This window comes from Lampris incognitus, chromosome 18 (assembly GCF_029633865.1).
Source record: "Lampris incognitus isolate fLamInc1 chromosome 18, fLamInc1.hap2, whole genome shotgun sequence".
In the NCBI taxonomy this organism is placed as follows: domain Eukaryota; kingdom Metazoa; phylum Chordata; class Actinopteri; order Lampriformes; family Lampridae; genus Lampris; species Lampris incognitus.
In genome coordinates, this window is record NC_079228.1 from 249,646 (window position 1) to 276,876 (window position 27,231).

The window sequence follows — 27,231 nt, forward strand, 5'->3', positions numbered from 1 at the left end:
ATTTCATGAGAAACACTATAAATACATATTGTACTTGTCTGAAAACGCACAGAACCTTGAAATAGAAGGTTTCTCACCAAAAAACACATTGGTGAAACCCCTATCTTAAGGCTCTGAGTGTTTGCACACATGTACAAACAGGCATGTTTAAACTATAACGTTTTTAGTGAAATCATGTTTCTCTCGAGGAGAAAACGCGTTTAAAGCCATAAAAAGATCTCACTGTGTTTTGGCATTGACCAAGCTACCAACAAACCTAAAAAATGATCAGAACTGGAGAAATTACACATTGACATTGGGTGAAATCATGTAACTCTTAAGGACGTGTTGCAGACTTGTTGAATAGATTCATTTTTCTTGTTTTGTTTGTTTTTGATGAAATTGTGCTTTTCTCGTCGAGAAAAGGCGTTTAACGCGATAAAAAGGTTTAGTGCGTTATGAATACGGGCTAGCTTACCAAAAGTACAAATGTGAACTAAATAAGGCCGGGAGTCGTTTTTATTGCTTAAAACACGATTTCTCGACCAGAATATGCTTTTTCAAAAAAGCCATGTTCCCATGGCAAGAGACTCGTTTTCTGTGAGAAAATGCATTAAAAGGAGGGATTTCATGAGAAACACTATAAATACATATTGTACTTGTCTGAAAACGCACAGAACCTTGAAATAGAAGGTTTCTCACCAAAAAACACATTGGTGAAACCCCTATCTTAAGGCTCTGAGTGTTTGCACACATGTACAAACAGGCATGTTTAAACTATAACGTTTTTAGTGAAATCATGTTTCTCTCGTCGAGAAAAGGCGTTTAACGCCATAAAAAGGTTTAGTGCGTTATGAATACGGGCTAGCTTACCAAAAGTACAAATGTGAACTAAATAAGGCCGGGAGTCGTTTTTATTGCTTAAAACACGATTTCTCGACCAGAATATGCTTTTTCAAAAAAGCCATGTTCCCATGGCGAGAGACTCGTTTTCTGTGAGAAAATGCATTAAAAGGAGGGATTTCATCAGAAACACTATAAATACATATTGTACTTGTCTGAAAACGCACAGAACCTTGAAATAGAAGGTTTCTCACCAAAAAACACATTGGTGAAACCCCTATCTTAAGGCTCTGAGTGTTTGCACACATGTACAAACAGGCATGTTTAAACTATAACGTTTTTAGTGAAATCATGTTTCTCTCGAGGAGAAAACGCGTTTAAAGCCATAAAAAGATCTCACTGTGTTTTGGCATTGACCAAGCTACCAACAACCTAAAAAATGATCAGAACTGGAGAAATTACATATTGACGTTGGGTGAAATCATGTAACTCTTAAGGACGTGTTGCAGACTTGTTGAATAGATTCATTTTTCTTGTTTTGTTTGTTTTTGATGAAATTGTGCTTTTCTCGTCGAGAAAAGGCGTTTAACGCGATAAAAAGGTTTAGTGCGTTATGAATACGGGCTAGCTTACCAAAAGTACAAATGTGAACTAAATAGGGCCGGGAGTCGTTTTTATTGCTTAAAACACGATTTCTCGACCAGAATATGCTTTTTCAAAAAAGCCATGTTCCCATGGCGAGAGACTCGTTTTCTGTGAGAAAATGCATTAAAAGGAGGGATTTCATCAGAAACACTATAAATACATATTGTACTTGTCTGAAAACGCACAGAACCTTGAAATAGAAGGTTTCTCACCAAAAAACACATTGGTGAAACCCCTATCTTAAGGCTCTGAGTGTTTGCACACATGTACAAACAGGCATGTTTAAACTATAACGTTTTTAGTGAAATCATGTTTCTCTCGAGGAGAAAACGCGTTTAAAGCCATAAAAAGATCTCACTGTGTTTTGGCATTGACCAAGCTACCAACAACCTAAAAAATGATCAGAACTGGAGAAATTACATATTGACATTGGGTGAAATCATGTACCTCTTAAGGGCGTGTTGCAGACTTGTTGAATAGATTCATTTTTCTTGTTTTGTTTGTTTTTGATGAAATTGTGCTTTTCTCGTCGAGAAAAGGCGTTTAACGCGATAAAAAGGTTTAGTGCGTTATGAATACGGGCTAGCTTACCAAAAGTACAAATGTGAACTAAATAAGGCCGGGAGTCGTTTTTATTGCTTAAAACACGATTTCTCGACCAGAATATGCTTTTTCAAAAAAGCCATGTTCCCATGGCGAGAGACTCGTTTTCTGTGAGAAAATGCATTTAAAAGGAGGGATTTCATGAGAAACACTATAAATACATATTGTACTTGTCTGAAAACGCACAGAACCTTGAAATAGAAGGTTTCTCACCAAAAAACACATTGGTGAAACCCCTATCTTAAGGCTCTGAGTGTTTGCACACATGTACAAACAGGCATGTTTAAACTATAACGTTTTTAGTGAAATCATGTTTCTCTCGGGGAGAAAACGCGTTTAAAGCCATAAAAAGATCTCACTGTGTTTTGGCATTGACCAAGCTACCAACAACCTAAAAAATGATCAGAACTGGAGAAATTACATATTGACATTGGGTGAAATCATGTAACTCTTAAGGACGTGTTGCAGACTTGTTGAATAGATTCATTTTTCTTGTTTTGTTTGTTTTTGATGAAATTGTGCTTTTCTCGTCGAGAAAAGGCGTTTAACGCAATAAAAAGGTTTAGTGCGTTATGAATACGGGCTAGCTTACCAAAAGTGCAAATGTGAACTAAATAAGGCCGGGAGTCGTTTTTATTGCTTAAAACACGATTTCTCGACCAGAATATGCTTTTTCAAAAAAGCCATGTTCCCATGGCGAGAGACTCGTTTTCTGTGAGAAAATGCATTAAAAGGAGGGATTTCATGAGAAACACTATAAACACATATTGTACTTGTCTGAAAACGCACAGAACCTTGAAATAGAAGGTTTCTCACCAAAAAACACATTGGTGAAACCCCTATCTTAAGGCTCTGAGTGTTTGCACACATGTACAAACAGGCATGTTTAAACTATAACGTTTTTAGTGAAATCATGTTTCTCTCGAGGAGAAAACGCGTTTAAAGCCATAAAAAGATCTCACTGTGTTTTGGCATTGACCAAGCTACCAACAAACCTAAAAAATGATCAGAACTGGAGAAATTACACATTGACATTGGGTGAAATCATGTAACTCTTAAGGACGTGTTGCAGACTTGTTGAATAGATTCATTTTTCTTGTTTTGTTTGTTTTTGATGAAATTGTGCTTTTCTCGTCGAGAAATGGCGTTTAACGCGATAAAAAGGTTTCGTGCGTTATGAATACGGGCTAGCTTACCAAAAGTACAAATGTGAACTAAATAAGGCCGGGAGTCGTTTTTATTGCTTAAAACACGATTTCTCGACCAGAATATGCTTTTTCAAAAAAGCCATGTTCCCATGGCGAGAGACTCGTTTTCTGTGAGAAAATGCATTAAAAGGAGGGATTTCATGAGAAACACTATAAATACATATTGTACTTGTCTGAAAACGCACAGAACCTTGAAATAGAAGGTTTCTCACCAAAAAACACATTGGTGAAACCCCTATCTTAAGGCTCTGAGTGTTTGCACACATGTACAAACAGGCATGTTTAAACTATAACGTTTTTAGTGAAATCATGTTTCTCTCGAGGAGAAAACGCGTTTAAAGCCATAAAAAGATCTCACTGTGTTTTGGCATTGACCAAGCTACCAACAAACCTAAAAAATGATCAGAACTGGAGAAATTACACATTGACATTGGGTGAAATCATGTAACTCTTAAGGACGTGTTGCAGACTTGTTGAATAGATTCATTTTTCTTGTTTTGTTTGTTTTTGATGAAATTGTGCTTTTCTCGTCGAGAAAAGGCGTTTAACGCGATAAAAAGGTTTAGTGCGTTATGAATACGGGCTAGCTTACCAAAAGTACAAATGTGAACTAAATAAGGCCGGGAGTCGTTTTTATTGCTTAAAACACGATTTCTCGACCAGAATATGCTTTTTCAAAAAAGCCATGTTCCCATGGCGAGAGACTCGTTTTCTGTGAGAAAATGCATTAAAAGGAGGGATTTCATGAGAAACACTATAAATACATATTGTACTTGTCTGAAAACGCACAGAACCTTGAAATAGAAGGTTTCTCACCAAAAAACACATTGGTGAAACCCCTATCTTAAGGCTCTGAGTGTTTGCACACATGTACAAACAGGCATGTTTAAACTATAACGTTTTTAGTGAAATCATGTTTCTCTCGAGGAGAAAACGCGTTTAAAGCCATAAAAAGATCTCACTGTGTTTTGGCATTGACCAAGCTACCAACAACCTAAAAAATGATCAGAACTGGAGAAATTACATATTGACATTGGGTGAAATCATGTAACTCTTAAGGACGTGTTGCAGACTTGTTGAATAGATTCATTTTTCTTGTTTTGTTTGTTTTTGATGAAATTGTGCTTTTCTCGTCGAGAAAAGGCGTTTAACGCGATAAAAAGGTTTAGTGCGTTATGAATACGGGCTAGCTTACCAAAAGTACAAATGTGAACTAAATAAGGCCGGGAGTCGTTTTTATTGCTTAAAACACGATTTCTCGACCAGAATATGCTTTTTCAAAAAAGCCATGTTCCCATGGCGAGAGACTCGTTTTCTGTGAGAAAATGCATTAAAAGGAGGGATTTCATGAGAAACACTATAAATACATATTGTACTTGTCTGAAAACGCACAGAACCTTGAAATAGAAGGTTTCTCACCAAAAAACACATTGGTGAAACCCCTATCTTAAGGCTCTGAGTGTTTGCACACATGTACAAACAGGCATGTTTAAACTATAACGTTTTTAGTGAAATCATGTTTCTCTCGAGGAGAAAACGCGCTTAAAGCCATAAAAAGATCTCACTGTGTTTTGGCATTGACCAAGCTACCAACAACCTAAAAAATGATCAGAACTGGAGAAATTACACATTGACATTGGGTGAAATCATGTAACTCTTAAGGACGTGTTGCAGACTTGTTGAATAGATTCATTTTTCTTGTTTTGTTTGTTTTTGATGAAATTGTGCTTTTCTCGTCGAGAAAAGGCGTTTAACGCGATAAAAAGGTTTAGTGCGTTATGAATACGGGCTAGCTTACCAAAAGTACAAATGTGAACTAAATAAGGCCGGGAGTCGTTTTTATTGCTTAAAACACGATTTCTCGACCAGAATATGCTTTTTCAAAAAAGCCATGTTCCCATGGCGAGAGACTCGTTTTCTGTGAGAAAATGCATTAAAAGGAGGGATTTCATCAGAAACACTATAAATACATATTGTACTTGTCTGAAAACGCACAGAACCTTGAAATAGAAGGTTTCTCACCAAAAAACACATTGGTGAAACCCCTATCTTAAGGCTCTGAGTGTTTGCACACATGTACAAACAGGCATGTTTAAACTATAACGTTTTTAGTGAAATCATGTTTCTCTCGAGGAGAAAACGCGTTTAAAGCCATAAAAAGATCTCACTGTGTTTTGGCATTGACCAAGCTACCAACAACCTAAAAAATGATCAGAACTGGAGAAATTACATATTGACATTGGGTGAAATCATGTAACTCTTAAGGACGTGTTGCAGACTTGTTGAATAGATTCATTTTTCTTGTTTTGTTTGTTTTTGATGAAATTGTGCTTTTCTCGTCGAGAAAAGGCGTTTAACGCGATAAAAAGGTTTAGTGCGTTATGAATACGGGCTAGCTTACCAAAAGTACAAATGTGAACTAAATAAGGCCGGGAGTCGTTTTTATTGCTTAAAACACGATTTCTCGACCAGAATATGCTTTTTCAAAAAAGCCATGTTCCCATGGCGAGAGACTCGTTTTCTGTGAGAAAATGCATTAAAAGGAGGGATTTCATGAGAAACACTATAAATACATATTGTACTTGTCTGAAAACGCACAGAACCTTGAAATAGAAGGTTTCTCACCAAAAAACACATTGGTGAAACCCCTATCTTAAGGCTCTGAGTGTTTGCACACATGTACAACAGGCATGGTTAAACTATAACGTTTTTAGTGAAATCATGTTTCTCTCGAGGAGAAAACGCGTTTAAAGCCATAAAAAGATCTCACTGTGTTTTGGCATTGACCAAGCTACCAACAACCTAAAAAATGATCAGAACTGGAGAAATTACACATTGACATTGGGTGAAATCATGTAACTCTTAAGGACGTGTTGCAGACTTGTTGAATAGATTCATTTTTCTTGTTTTGTTTGTTTTTGATGAAATTGCTTTTCTCGTCGAGAAAAGGCGTTTAACGCGATAAAAGGGTTTAGTACGTTATGAATACGGGCTAGCTTACCAAAAGTACAAATGTGAACTAAATAAGGCCGGGAGTCGTTTTTATTGCTTAAAACACGATTTCTCGACCAGAATATGCTTTTTCAAAAAAGCCATGTTCCCATGGCGAGAGACTCGTTTTCTGTGAGAAAATGCATTAAAAGGAGGGATTTCATCAGAAACACTATAAATACATATTGTACTTGTCTGAAAACGCACAGAACCTTGAAATAGAAGGTTTCTCACCAAAAAACACATTGGTGAAACCCCTATCTTAAGGCTCTGAGTGTTTGCACACATGTACAACAGGCATGGTTAAACTATAACGTTTTTAGTGAAATCATGTTTCTCTCGAGGAGAAAACGCGTTTAAAGCCATAAAAAGATCTCACTGTGTTTTGGCATTGACCAAGCTACCAACAACCTAAAAAATGATCAGAACTGGAGAAATTACATATTGACATTGGGTGAAATCATGTAACTCTTAAGGACGTGTTGCAGACTTGTTGAATAGATTCATTTTTCTTGTTTTGTTTGTTTTTGATGAAATTGTGCTTTTCTCGTCGAGAAAAGGCGTTTAACGCGATAAAAAGGTTTAGTGCGTTATGAATACGGGCTAGCTTACCAAAAGTACAAATGTGAACTAAATAAGGCCGGGAGTCGTTTTTATTGCTTAAAACACGATTTCTCGACCAGAATATGCTTTTTCAAAAAAGCCATGTTCCCATGGCGAGAGACTCGTTTTCTGTGAGAAAATGCATTAAAAGGAGGGATTTCATGAGAAACACTATAAATACATATTGTACTTGTCTGAAAACGCACAGAACCTTGAAATAGAAGGTTTCTCACCAAAAAACACATTGGTGAAACCCCTATCTTAAGGCTCTGAGTGTTTGCACACATGTACAAACAGGCATGTTTAAACTATAACGTTTTTAGTGAAATCATGTTTCTCTCGAGGAGAAAACGCGCTTAAAGCCATAAAAAGATCTCACTGTGTTTTGGCATTGACCAAGCTACCAACAACCTAAAAAATGATCAGAACTGGAGAAATTACACATTGACATTGGGTGAAATCATGTAACTCTTAAGGACGTGTTGCAGACTTGTTGAATAGATTCATTTTTCTTGTTTTGTTTGTTTTTGATGAAATTGTGCTTTTCTCGTCGAGAAAAGGCGTTTAACGCGATAAAAAGGTTTAGTGCGTTATGAATACGGGCTAGCTTACCAAAAGTACAAATGTGAACTAAATAAGGCCGGGAGTCGTTTTTATTGCTTAAAACACGATTTCTCGACCAGAATATGCTTTTTCAAAAAAGCCATGTTCCCATGGCGAGAGACTCGTTTTCTGTGAGAAAATGCATTAAAAGGAGGGATTTCATCAGAAACACTATAAATACATATTGTACTTGTCTGAAAACGCACAGAACCTTGAAATAGAAGGTTTCTCACCAAAAAACACATTGGTGAAACCCCTATCTTAAGGCTCTGAGTGTTTGCACACATGTACAAACAGGCATGTTTAAACTATAACGTTTTTAGTGAAATCATGTTTCTCTCGAGGAGAAAACGCGTTTAAAGCCATAAAAAGATCTCACTGTGTTTTGGCATTGACCAAGCTACCAACAACCTAAAAAATGATCAGAACTGGAGAAATTACATATTGACATTGGGTGAAATCATGTAACTCTTAAGGACGTGTTGCAGACTTGTTGAATAGATTCATTTTTCTTGTTTTGTTTGTTTTTGATGAAATTGTGCTTTTCTCGTCGAGAAAAGGCGTTTAACGCGATAAAAAGGTTTAGTGCGTTATGAATACGGGCTAGCTTACCAAAAGTACAAATGTGAACTAAATAAGGCCGGGAGTCGTTTTTATTGCTTAAAACACGATTTCTCGACCAGAATATGCTTTTTCAAAAAAGCCATGTTCCCATGGCGAGAGACTCGTTTTCTGTGAGAAAATGCATTAAAAGGAGGGATTTCATCAGAAACACTATAAATACATATTGTACTTGTCTGAAAACGCACAGAACCTTGAAATAGAAGGTTTCTCACCAAAAAACACATTGGTGAAACCCCTATCTTAAGGCTCTGAGTGTTTGCACACATGTACAACAGGCATGGTTAAACTATAACGTTTTTAGTGAAATCATGTTTCTCTCGAGGAGAAAACGCGTTTAAAGCCATAAAAAGATCTCACTGTGTTTTGGCATTGACCAAGCTACCAACAACCTAAAAAATGATCAGAACTGGAGAAATTACACATTGACATTGGGTGAAATCATGTAACTCTTAAGGACGTGTTGCAGACTTGTTGAATAGATTCATTTTTCTTGTTTTGTTTGTTTTTGATGAAATTGCTTTTCTCGTCGAGAAAAGGCGTTTAACGCGATAAAAGGGTTTAGTACGTTATGAATACGGGCTAGCTTACCAAAAGTACAAATGTGAACTAAATAAGGCCGGGAGTCGTTTTTATTGCTTAAAACACGATTTCTCGACCAGAATATGCTTTTTCAAAAAAGCCATGTTCCCATGGCGAGAGACTCGTTTTCTGTGAGAAAATGCATTAAAAGGAGGGATTTCATCAGAAACACTATAAATACATATTGTACTTGTCTGAAAACGCACAGAACCTTGAAATAGAAGGTTTCTCACCAAAAAACACATTGGTGAAACCCCTATCTTAAGGCTCTGAGTGTTTGCACACATGTACAACAGGCATGGTTAAACTATAACGTTTTTAGTGAAATCATGTTTCTCTCGAGGAGAAAACGCGTTTAAAGCCATAAAAAGATCTCACTGTGTTTTGGCATTGACCAAGCTACCAACAACCTAAAAAATGATCAGAACTGGAGAAATTACACATTGACATTGGGTGAAATCATGTAACTCTTAAGGACGTGTTGCAGACTTGTTGAATAGATTCATTTTTCTTGTTTTGTTTGTTTTTGATGAAATTGTGCTTTTCTCGTCGAGAAAAGGCGTTTAACGCGATAAAAAGGTTTAGTGCGTTATGAATACGGGCTAGCTTACCAAAAGTACAAATGTGAACTAAATAAGGCCGGGAGTCGTTTTTATTGCTTAAAACACGATTTCTCGACCAGAATATGCTTTTTCAAAAAAGCCATGTTCCCATGGCGAGAGACTCGTTTTCTGTGAGAAAATGCATTAAAAGGAGGGATTTCATGAGAAACACTATAAATACATATTGTACTTGTCTGAAAACGCACAGAACCTTGAAATAGAAGGTTTCTCACCAAAAAACACATTGGTGAAACCCCTATCTTAAGGCTCTGAGTGTTTGCACACATGTACAAACAGGCATGTTTAAACTATAACGTTTTTAGTGAAATCATGTTTCTCTCGTCGAGAAAAGGCGTTTAACGCCATAAAAAGGTTTAGTGCGTTATGAATACGGGCTAGCTCACCAAAAGTACAAATGTGAACTAAATAAGGCCGGGAGTCGTTTTTATTGCTTAAAACACGATTTCTCGACCAGAATATGCTTTTTCAAAAAAGCCATGTTCCCATGGCGAGAGACTCGTTTTCTGTGAGAAAATGCATTAAAAGGAGGGATTTCATGAGAAACACTATAAATACATATTGTACTTGTCTGAAAACGCACAGAACCTTGAAATAGAAGGTTTCTCACCAAAAAACACATTGGTGAAACCCCTATCTTAAGGCTCTGAGTGTTTGCACACATGTACAAACAGGCATGTTTAAACTATAACGTTTTTAGTGAAATCATGTTTCTCTCGAGGAGAAAACGCGTTTAAAGCCATAAAAAGATCTCACTGTGTTTTGGCATTGACCAAGCTACCAACAACCTAAAAAATGATCAGAACTGGAGAAATTACATATTGACATTGGGTGAAATCATGTAACTCTTAAGGACGTGTTGCAGACTTGTTGAATAGATTCATTTTTCTTGTTTTGTTTGTTTTTGATGAAATTGCGCTTTTCTCGTCGAGAAAAGGCGTTTAACGCGATAAAAAGGTTTAGTGCGTTATGAATACGGGCTAGCTTACCAAAAGTACAAATGTGAACTAAATAAGGCCGGGAGTCGTTTTTATTGCTTAAAACACGATTTCTCGACCAGAATATGCTTTTTCAAAAAAGCCATGTTCCCATGGCGAGAGACTCGTTTTCTGTGAGAAAATGCATTAAAAGGAGGGATTTCATGAGAAACACTATAAATACATATTGTACTTGTCTGAAAACGCACAGAACCTTGAAATAGAAGGTTTCTCACCAAAAAACACATTGGTGAAACCCCTATCTTAAGGCTCTGAGTGTTTGCACACATGTACAAACAGGCATGTTTAAACTATAACGTTTTTAGTGAAATCATGTTTCTCTCGAGGAGAAAACGCGTTTAAAGCCATAAAAAGATCTCACTGTGTTTTGGCATTGACCAAGCTACCAACAACCTAAAAAATGATCAGAACTGGAGAAATTACACATTGACATTGGGTGAAATCATGTAACTCTTAAGGACGTGTTGCAGACTTGTTGAATAGATTCATTTTTCTTGTTTTGTTTGTTTTTGATGAAATTGTGCTTTTCTCGTCGAGAAAAGGCGTTTAACGCGATAAAAAGGTTTAGTGCGTTATGAATACGGGCTAGCTTACCAAAAGTACAAATGTGAACTAAATAAGGCCGGGAGTCGTTTTTATTGCTTAAAACACGATTTCTCGACCAGAATATGCTTTTTCAAAAAAGCCATGTTCCCATGGCGAGAGACTCGTTTTCTGTGAGAAAATGCATTAAAAGGAGGGATTTCATCAGAAACACTATAAATACATATTGTACTTGTCTGAAAACGCACAGAACCTTGAAATAGAAGGTTTCTCACCAAAAAACACATTGGTGAAACCCCTATCTTAAGGCTCTGAGTGTTTGCACACATGTACAAACAGGCATGTTTAAACTATAACGTTTTTAGTGAAATCATGTTTCTCTCGAGGAGAAAACGCGTTTAAAGCCATAAAAAGATCTCACTGTGTTTTGGCATTGACCAAGCTACCAACAACCTAAAAAATGATCAGAACTGGAGAAATTACATATTGACATTGGGTGAAATCATGTAACTCTTAAGGACGTGTTGCAGACTTGTTGAATAGATTCATTTTTCTTGTTTTGTTTGTTTTTGATAAAATTGTGCTTTTCTCGTCGAGAAAAGGCGTTTAACGCGATAAAAAGGTTTAGTGCGTTATGAATACGGGCTAGCTTACCAAAAGTACAAATGTGAACTAAATAAGGCCGGGAGTCGTTTTTATTGCTTAAAACACGATTTCTCGACCAGAATATGCTTTTTCAAAAAAGCCATGTTCCCATGGCGAGAGACTCGTTTTCTGTGAGAAAATGCATTAAAAGGAGGGATTTCATGAGAAACACTATAAATACATATTGTACTTGTCTGAAAACGCACAGAACCTTGAAATAGAAGGTTTCTCACCAAAAAACACATTGGTGAAACCCCTATCTTAAGGCTCTGAGTGTTTGCACACATGTACAACAGGCATGGTTAAACTATAACGTTTTTAGTGAAATCATGTTTCTCTCGAGGAGAAAACGCGTTTAAAGCCATAAAAAGATCTCACTGTGTTTTGGCATTGACCAAGCTACCAACAACCTAAAAAATGATCAGAACTGGAGAAATTACACATTGACATTGGGTGAAATCATGTAACTCTTAAGGACGTGTTGCAGACTTGTTGAATAGATTCATTTTTCTTGTTTTGTTTGTTTTTGATGAAATTGCTTTTCTCGTCGAGAAAAGGCGTTTAACGCGATAAAAGGGTTTAGTACGTTATGAATACGGGCTAGCTTACCAAAAGTACAAATGTGAACTAAATAAGGCCGGGAGTCGTTTTTATTGCTTAAAACACGATTTCTCGACCAGAATATGCTTTTTCAAAAAAGCCATGTTCCCATGGCGAGAGACTCGTTTTCTGTGAGAAAATGCATTAAAAGGAGGGATTTCATCAGAAACACTATAAATACATATTGTACTTGTCTGAAAACGCACAGAACCTTGAAATAGAAGGTTTCTCACCAAAAAACACATTGGTGAAACCCCTATCTTAAGGCTCTGAGTGTTTGCACACATGTACAACAGGCATGGTTAAACTATAACGTTTTTAGTGAAATCATGTTTCTCTCGAGGAGAAAACGCGTTTAAAGCCATAAAAAGATCTCACTGTGTTTTGGCATTGACCAAGCTACCAACAAACCTAAAAAATGATCAGAACTGGAGAAATTACACATTGACATTGGGTGAAATCATGTAACTCTTAAGGACGTGTTGCAGACTTGTTGAATAGATTCATTTTTCTTGTTTTGTTTGTTTTTGATGAAATTGCTTTTCTCGTCGAGAAAAGGCGTTTAACGCGATAAAAAGGTTTAGTGCGTTACGAATACGGGCTAGCTTACCAAAAGTACAAATGTGAACTAAATAAGGCCGGGAGTCGTTTTTATTGCTTAAAACACGATTTCTCGACCAGAATATGCTTTTTCAAAAAAGCCATGTTCCCATGGCGAGAGACTCGTTTTCTGTGAGAAAATGCATTAAAAGGAGGGATTTCATGAGAAACACTATAAATACATATTGTACTTGTCTGAAAACGCACAGAACCTTGAAATAGAAGGTTTCTCACCAAAAAACACATTGGTGAAACCCCTATCTTAAGGCTCTGAGTGTTTGCACACATGTACAAACAGGCATGTTTAAACTATAACGTTTTTAGTGAAATCATGTTTCTCTCGAGGAGAAAACGCGTTTAAAGCCATAAAAAGATCTCACTGTGTTTTGGCATTGACCAAGCTACCAACAAACCTAAAAAATGATCAGAACTGGAGAAATTACATATTGACATTGGGTGAAATCATGTAACTCTTAAGGACGTGTTGCAGACTTGTTGAATAGATTCATTTTTCTTGTTTTGTTTGTTTTTGATGAAATTGTGCTTTTCTCGTCGAGAAAAGGCGTTTAACGCGATAAAAAGGTTTAGTGCGTTATGAATACGGGCTAGCTTACCAAAAGTACAAATGTGAACTAAATAAGGCCGGGAGTCGTTTTTATTGCTTAAAACACGATTTCTCGACCAGAATATGCTTTTTCAAAAAAGCCATGTTCCCATGGCGAGAGACTCGTTTTCTGTGAGAAAATGCATTAAAAGGAGGGATTTCATGAGAAACACTATAAATACATATTGTACTTGTCTGAAAACGCACAGAACCTTGAAATAGAAGGTTTCTCACCAAAAAACACATTGGTGAAACCCCTATCTTAAGGCTCTGAGTGTTTGCACACATGTACAAACAGGCATGTTTAAACTATAACGTTTTTAGTGAAATCATGTTTCTCTCGAGGAGAAAACGCGTTTAAAGCCATAAAAAGATCTCACTGTGTTTTGGCATTGACCAAGCTACCAACAAACCTAAAAAATGATCAGAACTGGAGAAATTACACATTGACATTGGGTGAAATCATGTAACTCTTAAGGACGTGTTGCAGACTTGTTGAATAGATTCATTTTTCTTGTTTTGTTTGTTTTTGATGAAATTGTGCTTTTCTCGTCGAGAAAAGGCGTTTAACGCGATAAAAAGGTTTAGTGCGTTATGAATACGGGCTAGCTTACCAAAAGTTCAAATGTGAACTAAATAAGGCCGGGAGTCGTTTTTATTGCTTAAAACACGATTTCTCGACCAGAATATGCTTTTTCAAAAAAGCCATGTTCCCATGGCGAGAGACTCGTTTTCTGTGAGAAAATGCATTAAAAGGAGGGATTTCATGAGAAACACTATAAATACATATTGTACTTGTCTGAAAACGCACAGAACCTTGAAATAGAAGGTTTCTCACCAAAAAACACATTGGTGAAACCCCTATCTTAAGGCTCTGAGTGTTTGCACACATGTACAAACAGGCATGTTTAAACTATAACGTTTTTAGTGAAATCATGTTTCTCTCGAGGAGAAAACGCGTTTAAAGCCATAAAAAGATCTCACTGTGTTTTGGCATTGACCAAGCTACCAACAAACCTAAAAAATGATCAGAACTGGAGAAATTACACATTGACATTGGGTGAAATCATGTAACTCTTAAGGACGTGTTGCAGACTTGTTGAATAGATTCATTTTTCTTGTTTTGTTTGTTTTTGATGAAATTGTGCTTTTCTCGTCGAGAAAAGGCGTTTAACGCGATAAAAAGGTTTAGTGCGTTATGAATGTGAACTAAATAAGGCCGGGAGTCGTTTTTATTGCTTAAAACACGATTTCTCGACCAGAATATGCTTTTTCAAAAAAGCCATGTTCCCATGGCGAGAGACTCGTTTTCTGTGAGAAAATGCATTAAAAGGAGGGATTTCATCAGAAACACTATAAATACATATTGTACTTGTCTGAAAACGCACAGAACCTTGAAATAGAAGGTTTCTCACCAAAAAACACATTGGTGAAACCCCTATCTTAAGGCTCTGAGTGTTTGCACACATGTACAACAGGCATGGTTAAACTATAACGTTTTTAGTGAAATCATGTTTCTCTCGAGGAGAAAACGCGTTTAAAGCCATAAAAAGATCTCACTGTGTTTTGGCATTGACCAAGCTACCAACAAACCTAAAAAATGATCAGAACTGGAGAAATTACACATTGACATTGGGTGAAATCATGTAACTCTTAAGGACGTGTTGCAGACTTGTTGAATAGATTCATTTTTCTTGTTTTGTTTGTTTTTGATGAAATTGCTTTTCTCGTCGAGAAAAGGCGTTTAACGCGATAAAAAGGTTTAGTGCGTTACGAATACGGGCTAGCTTACCAAAAGTACAAATGTGAACTAAATAAGGCCGGGAGTCGTTTTTATTGCTTAAAACACGATTTCTCGACCAGAATATGCTTTTTCAAAAAAGCCATGTTCCCATGGCGAGAGACTCGTTTTCTGTGAGAAAATGCATTAAAAGGAGGGATTTCATCAGAAACACTATAAATACATATTGTACTTGTCTGAAAACGCACAGAACCTTGAAATAGAAGGTTTCTCACCAAAAAACACATTGGTGAAAACCCTATCTTAAGGCTCTGAGTGTTTGCACACATGTACAAACAGGCATGTTTAAACTATAACGTTTTTAGTGAAATCATGTTTCTCTCGAGGAGAAAACGCGTTTAAAGCCATAAAAAGATCTCACTGTGTTTTGGCATTGACCAAGCTACCAACAAACCTAAAAAATGATCAGAACTGGAGAAATTACACATTGACATTGGGTGAAATCATGTAACTCTTAAGGACGTGTTGCAGACTTGTTGAATAGATTCATTTTTCTTGTTTTGTTTGTTTTTGATGAAATTGTGCTTTTCTCGTCGAGAAAAGGCGTTTAACGCGATAAAAAGGTTTAGTGCGTTATGAATACGGGCTAGCTTACCAAAAGTACAAATGTGAACTAAATAAGGCCGGGAGTCGTTTTTATTGCTTAAAACACGATTTCTCGACCAGAATATGCTTTTTCAAAAAAGCCATGTTCCCATGGCAAGAGACTCGTTTTCTGTGAGAAAATGCATTAAAAGGAGGGATTTCATGAGAAACACTATAAATACATATTGTACTTGTCTGAAAACGCACAGAACCTTGAAATAGAAGGTTTCTCACCAAAAAACACATTGGTGAAACCCCTATCTTAAGGCTCTGAGTGTTTGCACACATGTACAAACAGGCATGTTTAAACTATAACGTTTTTAGTGAAATCATGTTTCTCTCGTCGAGAAAAGGCGTTTAACGCCATAAAAAGGTTTAGTGCGTTATGAATACGGGCTAGCTTACCAAAAGTACAAATGTGAACTAAATAAGGCCGGGAGTCGTTTTTATTGCTTAAAACACGATTTCTCGACCAGAATATGCTTTTTCAAAAAAGCCATGTTCCCATGGCGAGAGACTCGTTTTCTGTGAGAAAATGCATTAAAAGGAGGGATTTCATCAGAAACACTATAAATACATATTGTACTTGTCTGAAAACGCACAGAACCTTGAAATAGAAGGTTTCTCACCAAAAAACACATTGGTGAAACCCCTATCTTAAGGCTCTGAGTGTTTGCACACATGTACAAACAGGCATGTTTAAACTATAACGTTTTTAGTGAAATCATGTTTCTCTCGAGGAGAAAACGCGTTTAAAGCCATAAAAAGATCTCACTGTGTTTTGGCATTGACCAAGCTACCAACAACCTAAAAAATGATCAGAACTGGAGAAATTACATATTGACATTGGGTGAAATCATGTAACTCTTAAGGGCGTGTTGCAGACTTGTTGAATAGATTCATTTTTCTTGTTTTGTTTGTTTTTGATGAAATTGTGCTTTTCTCGTCGAGAAAAGGCGTTTAACGCGATAAAAAGGTTTAGTGCGTTATGAATACGGGCTAGCTTACCAAAAGTACAAATGTGAACTAAATAAGGCCGGGAGTCGTTTTTATTGCTTAAAACACGATTTCTCGACCAGAATATGCTTTTTCAAAAAAGCCATGTTCCCCTGGCGAGAGACTCGTTTTCTGTGAGAAAATGCATTAAAAGGAGGGATTTCATGAGAAACACTATAAATACATATTGTACTTGTCTGAAAACGCACAGAACCTTGAAATAGAAGGTTTCTCACCAAAAAACACATTGGTGAAAACCCTATCTTAAGGCTCTGAGTGTTTGCACACATGTACAAACAGGCATGTTTAAACTATAACGTTTTTAGTGAAATCATGTTTCTCTCGGGGAGAAAACGCGTTTAAAGCCATAAAAAGATCTCACTGTGTTTTGGCATTGACCAAGCTACCAACAACCTAAAAAATGATCAGAACTGGAGAAATTACATATTGACATTGGGTGAAATCATGTAACTCTTAAGGACGTGTTGCAGACTTGTTGAATAGATTCATTTTTCTTGTTTTGTTTGTTTTTGATGAAATTGTGCTTTTCTCGTCGAGAAAAGGCGTTTAACGCAATAAAAAGGTTTAGTGCGTTATGAATACGGGCTAGCTTACCAAAAGTGCAAATGTGAACTAAATAAGGCCGGGAGTCGTTTTTATTGCTTAAAACACGATTTCTCGACCAGAATATGCTTTTTCAAAAAAGCCATGTTCCCATGGCGAGAGACTCGTTTTCTGTGAGAAAATGCATTAAAAGGAGGGATTTCATGAGAAACACTATAAACACATATTGTACTTGTCTGAAAACGCACAGAACCTTGAAATAGAAGGTTTCTCACCAAAAAACACATTGGTGAAACCCCTATCTTAAGGCTCTGAGTGTTTGCACACATGTACAAACAGGCATGTTTAAACTATAACGTTTTTAGTGAAATCATGTTTCTCTCGAGGAGAAAACGCGTTTAAAGCCATAAAAAGATCTCACTGTGTTTTGGCATTGACCAAGCTACCAACAAACCTAAAAAATGATCAGAACTGGAGAAATTACACATTGACATTGGGTGAAATCATGTAACTCTTAAGGACGTGTTGCAGACTTGTTGAATAGATTCATTTTTCTTGTTTTGTTTGTTTTTGATGAAATTGTGCTTTTCTCGTCGAGAAATGGCGTTTAACGCGATAAAAAGGTTTCGTGCGTTATGAATACGGGCTAGCTTACCAAAAGTACAAATGTGAACTAAATAAGGCCGGGAGTCGTTTTTATTGCTTAAAACACGATTTCTCGACCAGAATATGCTTTTTCAAAAAAGCCATGTTCCCATGGCGAGAGACTCGTTTTCTGTGAGAAAATGCATTAAAAGGAGGGATTTCATGAGAAACACTATAAATACATATTGTACTTGTCTGAAAACGCACAGAACCTTGAAATAGAAGGTTTCTCACCAAAAAACACATTGGTGAAACCCCTATCTTAAGGCTCTGAGTGTTTGCACACATGTACAAACAGGCATGTTTAAACTATAACGTTTTTAGTGAAATCATGTTTCTCTCGAGGAGAAAACGCGTTTAAAGCCATAAAAAGATCTCACTGTGTTTTGGCATTGACCAAGCTACCAACAAACCTAAAAAATGATCAGAACTGGAGAAATTACACATTGACATTGGGTGAAATCATGTAACTCTTAAGGACGTGTTGCAGACTTGTTGAATAGATTCATTTTTCTTGTTTTGTTTGTTTTTGATGAAATTGTGCTTTTCTCGTCGAGAAAAGGCGTTTAACGCGATAAAAAGGTTTAGTGCGTTATGAATACGGGCTAGCTTACCAAAAGTACAAATGTGAACTAAATAAGGCCGGGAGTCGTTTTTATTGCTTAAAACACGATTTCTCGACCAGAATATGCTTTTTCAAAAAAGCCATGTTCCCATGGCGAGAGACTCGTTTTCTGTGAGAAAATGCATTAAAAGGAGGGATTTCATGAGAAACACTATAAATACATATTGTACTTGTCTGAAAACGCACAGAACCTTGAAATAGAAGGTTTCTCACCAAAAAACACATTGGTGAAACCCCTATCTTAAGGCTCTGAGTGTTTGCACACATGTACAAACAGGCATGTTTAAACTATAACGTTTTTAGTGAAATCATGTTTCTCTCGTCGAGAAAAGGCGTTTAACGCCATAAAAAGGTTTAGTGCGTTATGAATACGGGCTAGCTCACCAAAAGTACAAATGTGAACTAAATAAGGCCGGGAGTCGTTTTTATTGCTTAAAACACGATTTCTCGACCAGAATATGCTTTTTCAAAAAAGCCATGTTCCCATGGCGAGAGACTCGTTTTCTGTGAGAAAATGCATTAAAAGGAGGGATTTCATGAGAAACACTATAAATACATATTGTACTTGTCTGAAAACGCACAGAACCTTGAAATAGAAGGTTTCTCACCAAAAAACACATTGGTGAAACCCCTATCTTAAGGCTCTGAGTGTTTGCACACATGTACAAACAGGCATGTTTAAACTATAACGTTTTTAGTGAAATCATGTTTCTCTCGAGGAGAAAACGCGTTTAAAGCCATAAAAAGATCTCACTGTGTTTTGGCATTGACCAAGCTACCAACAACCTAAAAAATGATCAGAACTGGAGAAATTACATATTGACATTGGGTGAAATCATGTAACTCTTAAGGACGTGTTGCAGACTTGTTGAATAGATTCATTTTTCTTGTTTTGTTTGTTTTTGATGAAATTGTGCTTTTCTCGTCGAGAAAAGGCGTTTAACGCGATAAAAAGGTTTAGTGCGTTATGAATACGGGCTAGCTTACCAAAAGTACAAATGTGAACTAAATAAGGCCGGGAGTCGTTTTTATTGCTTAAAACACGATTTCTCGACCAGAATATGCTTTTTCAAAAAAGCCATGTTCCCATGGCGAGAGACTCGTTTTCTGTGAGAAAATGCATTAAAAGGAGGGATTTCATGAGAAACACTATAAATACATATTGTACTTGTCTGAAAACGCACAGAACCTTGAAATAGAAGGTTTCTCACCAAAAAACACATTGGTGAAACCCCTATCTTAAGGCTCTGAGTGTTTGCACACATGTACAAACAGGCATGTTTAAACTATAACGTTTTTAGTGAAATCATGTTTCTCTCGAGGAGAAAACGCGCTTAAAGCCATAAAAAGATCTCACTGTGTTTTGGCATTGACCAAGCTACCAACAACCTAAAAAATGATCAGAACTGGAGAAATTACACATTGACATTGGGTGAAATCATGTAACTCTTAAGGACGTGTTGCAGACTTGTTGAATAGATTCATTTTTCTTGTTTTGTTTGTTTTTGATGAAATTGTGCTTTTCTCGTCGAGAAAAGGCGTTTAACGCGATAAAAAGGTTTAGTGCGTTATGAATACGGGCTAGCTTACCAAAAGTACAAATGTGAACTAAATAAGGCCGGGAGTCGTTTTTATTGCTTAAAACACGATTTCTCGACCAGAATATGCTTTTTCAAAAAAGCCATGTTCCCATGGCGAGAGACTCGTTTTCTGTGAGAAAATGCATTAAAAGGAGGGATTTCATCAGAAACACTATAAATACATATTGTACTTGTCTGAAAACGCACAGAACCTTGAAATAGAAGGTTTCTCACCAAAAAACACATTGGTGAAACCCCTATCTTAAGGCTCTGAGTGTTTGCACACATGTACAAACAGGCATGTTTAAACTATAACGTTTTTAGTGAAATCATGTTTCTCTCGAGGAGAAAACGCGTTTAAAGCCATAAAAAGATCTCACTGTGTTTTGGCATTGACCAAGCTACCAACAACCTAAAAAATGATCAGAACTGGAGAAATTACATATTGACATTGGGTGAAATCATGTAACTCTTAAGGACGTGTTGCAGACTTGTTGAATAGATTCATTTTTCTTGTTTTGTTTGTTTTTGATGAAATTGTGCTTTTCTCGTCGAGAAAAGGCGTTTAACGCGATAAAAAGGTTTAGTGCGTTATGAATACGGGCTAGCTTACCAAAAGTACAAATGTGAACTAAATAAGGCCGGGAGTCGTTTTTATTGCTTAAAACACGATTTCTCGACCAGAATATGCTTTTTCAAAAAAGCCATGTTCCCATGGCGAGAGACTCGTTTTCTGTGAGAAAATGCATTAAAAGGAGGGATTTCATGAGAAACACTATAAATACATATTGTACTTGTCTGAAAACGCACAGAACCTTGAAATAGAAGGTTTCTCACCAAAAAACACATTGGTGAAACCCCTATCTTAAGGCTCTGAGTGTTTGCACACATGTACAACAGGCATGGTTAAACTATAACGTTTTTAGTGAAATCATGTTTCTCTCGAGGAGAAAACGCGTTTAAAGCCATAAAAAGATCTCACTGTGTTTTGGCATTGACCAAGCTACCAACAACCTAAAAAATGATCAGAACTGGAGAAATTACACATTGACATTGGGTGAAATCATGTAACTCTTAAGGACGTGTTGCAGACTTGTTGAATAGATTCATTTTTCTTGTTTTGTTTGTTTTTGATGAAATTGCTTTTCTCGTCGAGAAAAGGCGTTTAACGCGATAAAAGGGTTTAGTACGTTATGAATACGGGCTAGCTTACCAAAAGTACAAATGTGAACTAAATAAGGCCGGGAGTCGTTTTTATTGCTTAAAACACGATTTCTCGACCAGAATATGCTTTTTCAAAAAAGCCATGTTCCCATGGCGAGAGACTCGTTTTCTGTGAGAAAATGCATTAAAAGGAGGGATTTCATCAGAAACACTATAAATACATATTGTACTTGTCTGAAAACGCACAGAACCTTGAAATAGAAGGTTTCTCACCAAAAAACACATTGGTGAAACCCCTATCTTAAGGCTCTGAGTGTTTGCACACATGTACAACAGGCATGGTTAAACTATAACGTTTTTAGTGAAATCATGTTTCTCTCGAGGAGAAAACGCGTTTAAAGCCATAAAAAGATCTCACTGTGTTTTGGCATTGACCAAGCTACCAACAACCTAAAAAATGATCAGAACTGGAGAAATTACACATTGACATTGGGTGAAATCATGTAACTCTTAAGGACGTGTTGCAGACTTGTTGAATAGATTCATTTTTCTTGTTTTGTTTGTTTTTGATGAAATTGTGCTTTTCTCGTCGAGAAAAGGCGTTTAACGCGATAAAAAGGTTTAGTGCGTTATGAATACGGGCTAGCTTACCAAAAGTACAAATGTGAACTAAATAAGGCCGGGAGTCGTTTTTATTGCTTAAAACACGATTTCTCGACCAGAATATGCTTTTTCAAAAAAGCCATGTTCCCATGGCGAGAGACTCGTTTTCTGTGAGAAAATGCATTAAAAGGAGGGATTTCATGAGAAACACTATAAATACATATTGTACTTGTCTGAAAACGCACAGAACCTTGAAATAGAAGGTTTCTCACCAAAAAACACATTGGTGAAACCCCTATCTTAAGGCTCTGAGTGTTTGCACACATGTACAAACAGGCATGTTTAAACTATAACGTTTTTAGTGAAATCATGTTTCACTCGTCGAGAAAAGGCGTTTAACGCCATAAAAAGGTTTAGTGCGTTATGAATACGGGCTAGCTCACCAAAAGTACAAATGTGAACTAAATAAGGCCGGGAGTCGTTTTTATTGCTTAAAACACGATTTCTCGACCAGAATATGCTTTTTCAAAAAAGCCATGTTCCCATGGCGAGAGACTCGTTTTCTGTGAGAAAATGCATTAAAAGGAGGGATTTCATGAGAAACACTATAAATACATATTGTACTTGTCTGAAAACGCACAGAACCTTGAAATAGAAGGTTTCTCACCAAAAAACACATTGGTGAAACCCCTATCTTAAGGCTCTGAGTGTTTGCACACATGTACAAACAGGCATGTTTAAACTATAACGTTTTTAGTGAAATCATGTTTCTCTCGAGGAGAAAACGCGTTTAAAGCCATAAAAAGATCTCACTGTGTTTTGGCATTGACCAAGCTACCAACAACCTAAAAAATGATCAGAACTGGAGAAATTACATATTGACATTGGGTGAAATCATGTAACTCTTAAGGACGTGTTGCAGACTTGTTGAATAGATTCATTTTTCTTGTTTTGTTTGTTTTTGATGAAATTGTGCTTTTCTCGTCGAGAAAAGGCGTTTAACGCGATAAAAAGGTTTAGTGCGTTATGAATACGGGCTAGCTTACCAAAAGTACAAATGTGAACTAAATAAGGCCGGGAGTCGTTTTTATTGCTTAAAACACGATTTCTCGACCAGAATATGCTTTTTCAAAAAAGCCATGTTCCCATGGCGAGAGACTCGTTTTCTGTGAGAAAATGCATTAAAAGGAGGGATTTCATGAGAAACACTATAAATACATATTGTACTTGTCTGAAAACGCACAGAACCTTGAAATAGAAGGTTTCTCACCAAAAAACACATTGGTGAAACCCCTATCTTAAGGCTCTGAGTGTTTGCACACATGTACAAACAGGCATGTTTAAACTATAACGTTTTTAGTGAAATCATGTTTCTCTCGAGGAGAAAACGCGTTTAAAGCCATAAAAAGATCTCACTGTGTTTTGGCATTGACCAAGCTACCAACAACCTAAAAAATGATCAGAACTGGAGAAATTACACATTGACATTGGGTGAAATCATGTAACTCTTAAGGACGTGTTGCAGACTTGTTGAATAGATTCATTTTTCTTGTTTTGTTTGTTTTTGATGAAATTGTGCTTTTCTCGTCGAGAAAAGGCGTTTAACGCGATAAAAAGGTTTAGTGCGTTATGAATACGGGCTAGCTTACCAAAAGTACAAATGTGAACTAAATAAGGCCGGGAGTCGTTTTTATTGCTTAAAACACGATTTCTCGACCAGAATATGCTTTTTCAAAAAAGCCATGTTCCCATGGCGAGAGACTCGTTTTCTGTGAGAAAATGCATTAAAAGGAGGGATTTCATCAGAAACACTATAAATACATATTGTACTTGTCTGAAAACGCACAGAACCTTGAAATAGAAGGTTTCTCACCAAAAAACACATTGGTGAAACCCCTATCTTAAGGCTCTGAGTGTTTGCACACATGTACAAACAGGCATGTTTAAACTATAACGTTTTTAGTGAAATCATGTTTCTCTCGAGGAGAAAACGCGTTTAAAGCCATAAAAAGATCTCACTGTGTTTTGGCATTGACCAAGCTACCAACAACCTAAAAAATGATCAGAACTGGAGAAATTACATATTGACATTGGGTGAAATCATGTAACTCTTAAGGACGTGTTGCAGACTTGTTGAATAGATTCATTTTTCTTGTTTTGTTTGTTTTTGATGAAATTGTGCTTTTCTCGTCGAGAAAAGGCGTTTAACGCGATAAAAAGGTTTAGTGCGTTATGAATACGGGCTAGCTTACCAAAAGTACAAATGTGAACTAAATAAGGCCGGGAGTCGTTTTTATTGCTTAAAACACGATTTCTCGACCAGAATATGCTTTTTCAAAAAAGCCATGTTCCCATGGCGAGAGACTCGTTTTCTGTGAGAAAATGCATTAAAAGGAGGGATTTCATGAGAAACACTATAAATACATATTGTACTTGTCTGAAAACGCACAGAACCTTGAAATAGAAGGTTTCTCACCAAAAAACACATTGGTGAAACCCCTATCTTAAGGCTCTGAGTGTTTGCACACATGTACAACAGGCATGGTTAAACTATAACGTTTTTAGTGAAATCATGTTTCTCTCGAGGAGAAAACGCGTTTAAAGCCATAAAAAGATCTCACTGTGTTTTGGCATTGACCAAGCTACCAACAACCTAAAAAATGATCAGAACTGGAGAAATTACACATTGACATTGGGTGAAATCATGTAACTCTTAAGGACGTGTTGCAGACTTGTTGAATAGATTCATTTTTCTTGTTTTGTTTGTTTTTGATGAAATTGCTTTTCTCGTCGAGAAAAGGCGTTTAACGCGATAAAAGGGTTTAGTACGTTATGAATACGGGCTAGCTTACCAAAAGTACAAATGTGAACTAAATAAGGCCGGGAGTCGTTTTTATTGCTTAAAACACGATTTCTCGACCAGAATATGCTTTTTCAAAAAAGCCATGTTCCCATGGCGAGAGACTCGTTTTCTGTGAGAAAATGCATTAAAAGGAGGGATTTCATCAGAAACACTATAAATACATATTGTACTTGTCTGAAAACGCACAGAACCTTGAAATAGAAGGTTTCTCACCAAAAAACACATTGGTGAAACCCCTATCTTAAGGCTCTGAGTGTTTGCACACATGTACAACAGGCATGGTTAAACTATAACGTTTTTAGTGAAATCATGTTTCTCTCGAGGAGAAAACGCGTTTAAAGCCATAAAAAGATCTCACTGTGTTTTGGCATTGACCAAGCTACCAACAAACCTAAAAAATGATCAGAACTGGAGAAATTACACATTGACATTGGGTGAAATCATGTAACTCTTAAGGACGTGTTGCAGACTTGTTGAATAGATTCATTTTTCTTGTTTTGTTTGTTTTTGATGAAATTGCTTTTCTCGTCGAGAAAAGGCGTTTAACGCGATAAAAAGGTTTAGTGCGTTACGAATACGGGCTAGCTTACCAAAAGTACAAATGTGAACTAAATAAGGCCGGGAGTCGTTTTTATTGCTTAAAACACGATTTCTCGACCAGAATATGCTTTTTCAAAAAAGCCATGTTCCCATGGCGAGAGACTCGTTTTCTGTGAGAAAATGCATTAAAAGGAGGGATTTCATCAGAAACACTATAAATACATATTGTACTTGTCTGAAAACGCACAGAACCTTGAAATAGAAGGTTTCTCACCAAAAAACACATTGGTGAAAACCCTATCTTAAGGCTCTGAGTGTTTGCACACATGTACAAACAGGCATGTTTAAACTATAACGTTTTTAGTGAAATCATGTTTCTCTCGAGGAGAAAACGCGTTTAAAGCCATAAAAAGATCTCACTGTGTTTTGGCATTGACCAAGCTACCAACAAACCTAAAAAATGATCAGAACTGGAGAAATTACATATTGACATTGGGTGAAATCATGTAACTCTTAAGGACGTGTTGCAGACTTGTTGAATAGATTCATTTTTCTTGTTTTGTTTGTTTTTGATGAAATTGTGCTTTTCTCGTCGAGAAAAGGCGTTTAACGCGATAAAAAGGTTTAGTGCGTTATGAATACGGGCTAGCTTACCAAAAGTACAAATGTGAACTAAATAAGGCCGGGAGTCGTTTTTATTGCTTAAAACACGATTTCTCGACCAGAATATGCTTTTTCAAAAAAGCCATGTTCCCATGGCGAGAGACTCGTTTTCTGTGAGAAAATGCATTAAAAGGAGGGATTTCATCAGAAACACTATAAATACATATTGTACTTGTCTGAAAACGCACAGAACCTTGAAATAGAAGGTTTCTCACCAAAAAACACATTGGTGAAACCCCTATCTTAAGGCTCTGAGTGTTTGCACACATGTACAAACAGGCATGTTTAAACTATAACGTTTTTAGTGAAATCATGTTTCTCTCGAGGAGAAAACGCGTTTAAAGCCATAAAAAGATCTCACTGTGTTTTGGCATTGACCAAGCTACCAACAAACCTAAAAAATGATCAGAACTGGAGAAATTACACATTGACATTGGGTGAAATCATGTAACTCTTAAGGACGTGTTGCAGACTTGTTGAATAGATTCATTTTTCTTGTTTTGTTTGTTTTTGATGAAATTGTGCTTTTCTCGTCGAGAAAAGGCGTTTAACGCGATAAAAAGGTTTAGTGCGTTATGAATACGGGCTAGCTTACCAAAAGTACAAATGTGAACTAAATAAGGCCGGGAGTCGTTTTTATTGCTTAAAACACGATTTCTCGACCAGAATATGCTTTTTCAAAAAAGCCATGTTCCCATGGCGAGAGACTCGTTTTCTGTAAGAAAATGCATTAAAAGGAGGGATTTCATGAGAAACACTATAAATACATATTGTACTTGTCTGAAAACGCACAGAACCTTGAAATAGAAGGTTTCTCACCAAAAAACACATTGGTGAAACCCCTATCTTAAGGCTCTGAGTGTTTGCACACATGTACAAACAGGCATGTTTAAACTATAACGTTTTTAGTGAAATCATGTTTCTCTCGAGGAGAAAACGCGTTTAAAGCCATAAAAAGATCTCACTGTGTTTTGGCATTGACCAAGCTACCAACAAACCTAAAAAATGATCAGAACTGGAGAAATTACACATTGACATTGGGTGAAATCATGTAACTCTTAAGGACGTGTTGCAGACTTGTTGAATAGATTCATTTTTCTTGTTTTGTTTGTTTTTGATGAAATTGTGCTTTTCTCGTCGAGAAAAGGCGTTTAACGCGATAAAAAGGTTTAGTGCGTTATGAATACGGGCTAGCTTACCAAAAGTTCAAATGTGAACTAAATAAGGCCGGGAGTCGTTTTTATTGCTTAAAACACGATTTCTCGACCAGAATATGCTTTTTCAAAAAAGCCATGTTCCCATGGCGAGAGACTC